The sequence below is a fragment of the Ambystoma mexicanum genome, chromosome 7q (assembly GCF_040938575.1).
Source record: "Ambystoma mexicanum isolate Mex_15411 chromosome 7q, UKY_AmexF1_1, whole genome shotgun sequence".
NCBI lineage: Eukaryota > Metazoa > Chordata > Amphibia > Caudata > Ambystomatidae > Ambystoma > Ambystoma mexicanum.
The window spans coordinates 92534309-92537403 of NC_090941.1; the positions used below are offsets into that span (position 1 = coordinate 92534309).

At 41.1% G+C, this 3095-nt stretch overlaps 1 pseudogene; it reads left to right on the forward strand.

The window, feature by feature from the left end:
• Positions 1-1032: 1032 nt before the first annotated feature.
• On the forward strand, positions 1033-1154 carry LOC138529113 (5S ribosomal RNA; annotated as a pseudogene).
• Positions 1155-3095: the final 1941 nt, after the last annotated feature.

Consider the following 3095-nt stretch of genomic DNA (forward strand, 5'->3'; position numbering starts at 1 on the left):
TAAAGCTAATCTTTGTAAATATGGAGGGTAAGGTTTTTTGTCTTGCAGGGCCTTTACAGATAAAATCTTCCTTATAGATTCTGATTTTGAGAGGTGCCCAGAGACTTTTTCACATATTAACTAATCCAAAGGCACTCGATCCACCCTAATTGTGGTCATCTACATCCTTTGAAGATGCTGCTGCAAGAGAGCAGTGGCCAGACACAGATTTATTGGATAGAAAGCCATTTCTATCGCCATTTTACACTTTGGAAAAATAAAAAGGACTGTTAATAAAAATTCATTCACAATTCACCATATAACAGTTCTTCCATTTTCACAAACTACAGTGGGAATAAAACAAGGACATGACTCTTACAGTAGAGCAACAGAACTAGCGTACAAGTCAAAAACATAAATGCCCATCAGACTCTCTCTCCCTTGCTGAAATTCGCAAAATGAGCCAAGCCACCTCACAGAGGGGAATTACTTTCATCAGAATGCCAGGACTAGAGCCCAAGATATGGGGAGCTTGAGGGGTTAGGGTTCCTAGAGGTGGTCACAGTAGGAGTACCCACACATTGTAGCAATACTTGACAAGTCATGTATTGCTACAATATGAGGGTACATGGGCGGCCATACCCTCCAACCGAGTTTCACTTGGGAGCTATGGAAAGATTTAGTGTGTTGAGTGGGGTTAAGCATAACGCTCTTCGATCTTGAAATCTGTACCAACTTGAACTTTCCATTAAATACACTTCATTGGACAAGGCATTTAGAGGGTCAGCTGAAAATTGTAATCATGGTACATTTTCTAAAGTGAGATCAACACCCACATTGTACAATTATACCCAGTACCACCCTCCAACCACCCATATTTTAGACAACATTGCGCTCAGGCGTCAATTCATGGAGTCTATCACAAGTAATACATATATCAGGTTACATTTTGTACATACATTTATACACATGTTATTACCATGTCCTGTCCTGCTGTCGATAATTTCTGATATTTATGAATGTATATACATCACTCTTTTAAATTTATAGTTAATTTATGGCCACACCACACTGAATACACTGGATTTCGTATGATCTCTGAAGTAAAGCAGTGTCGGGCCTAGTTAGTACCTGGATGGGAGACCGCCGCCTGGGAATAGCAGGTGATGTAGGCTAAATAAATATAAAAATAATTGAAAAATAAAAAAATTAAAAAAAATGTATAGTCAATTTTCCGCTATTGTACTGCATTTTCTTCCTCTTGTGGCAAGTATAATGCACTCTCTCACCAGCGAACAAGATGTACTTGAAAGCTGGAAACAAAATTCCTTGGATGGCGTTTTGGGTGAGATTGTCTTGTAAGTTTCTTCCACTTCATTACAGTAAATTATTTCTCTCATTCATTGGGCATAATCAGGCGGCGTAGGTCACACCCAGCACATCACAATACTGCGTTTGGCTAGTAGTAGGGCCAGATTCACAAACCTAAATATATCTTTAGATGAATGCTCAGTGGTTCATTAGGTATTTGATTGCATGTTGTTTTCATGGTCTTTGGTAGCACCTCATTCCAATACACCCGAACCACTGGATAGGGCCATGACATGTGCAATAGAGACCTTGCTCATGGCCACATATATCCCATCTCCCCTGGTCTCCAGAAACACCTTCTGAAGGCAGCTAAGGTTGCTGCAAAAACCTATATGTATTTTGAAATGCATCAGGCAAAATCCTGAATTTAAAGATACAAACCTAGTCTAAGCACATGCTTCGGCTCACATCCTCTCTGCTGGGGGGAATGGATCCCCCAGTTCCTCTCCCCGAGATATTTTGCCCCTTATGGGTACTTTATATCATTCTTCTATAATGCAATAGTATAGTGTGGAAAATACAAGCAGACAGACATCCACCGACAGCACATATTGTAATAGGTGGGTCGCCACTGGGCCCAAAAGGGAACGCAGGTATTCTGGCATTCATCACTGACCTAAATTGAGTCTCCCTAATCATAGTGATGCTCTGTCATACCCCTGTCTCCTTGAATGCTTCTACAACACACATCTATTCTCTTCTATAACACATCTATTCTATTCTATATCACTTCCTTGCATCCAGGCAAGGAAAGGTCACCTACTAATATCAAACCTGGTGCACACTCTAAGACTGTTTCTATGGCACCCATGGCGTTCTTAATAGCAAATCACAGTCTCTCACGCTCTTCCCATCACCTCTTTTAGATTTTTTTAAGGTGGAAATGTCAACCTCCATTAATGAAATAATTAAGTAAATGAAAATATTAAACAAGAAAACAATCCTCCATGGTCACAATTTGGAAGGGGTAACTAAAAAGAAGAAAAACACAAGAGCGAGCAGAATTAGGTTTAGATGAATGAGGGAGGAAGTGACAGTCTATGTGAAATGCAAATTAAGAAAACGGTATCGTCGTGGCCTTGTCCGTTTCCGTCACTGTTTTCATTTACCTAACAATGTCATGGTGACTCCAAGAACAAGTAGTCGATTGCCCAATGAATTATGGATGCAAGCATCACCGTGAAGACTCTCGCGAACAAAAATATGTAATTATTACTCAAAAGATTATCATTATGCAAAGCGGGATCTGGTTATATATTTATTAGACAATTGGATACATAATTTACATGCACTTTTTTTAAAAATCAGATCACAGAGATGGAACTCCAACAACAACTCTTAAATGGAAAGACAGCCTATTCAAAATAAAAAAAGACGTATATTTTTACCAGATGTAACGTTTCACAAACTAACTTCGCAAACCCACTCAACACTTTTATGGTGAGCCTGTAAACAATGGGTCTCATTGCGAGTCCGGCGGTGACCCTGCCGGTGCTACCAGCGGGTTGCTGCTAGACTCGTAACATTACAAGTCCTGGCAGAACGGGAAGCAAGGTGCCGGTAAGTGTAAGTCCCCATTCCCGTGGAGTCCAATAGGACTCCACGGGAGTGGGTTTACGGAAACACTGGCACCATTACAGACAGTGCCAGTGTTTCTGTGACGGCTTTGCCTACCGTGGCTGCTCGCCAGGCAGGGTCTGACCTGTCGGGTGCAGCAGCCCCGGCAGGCTAACTTGTAATTTGCC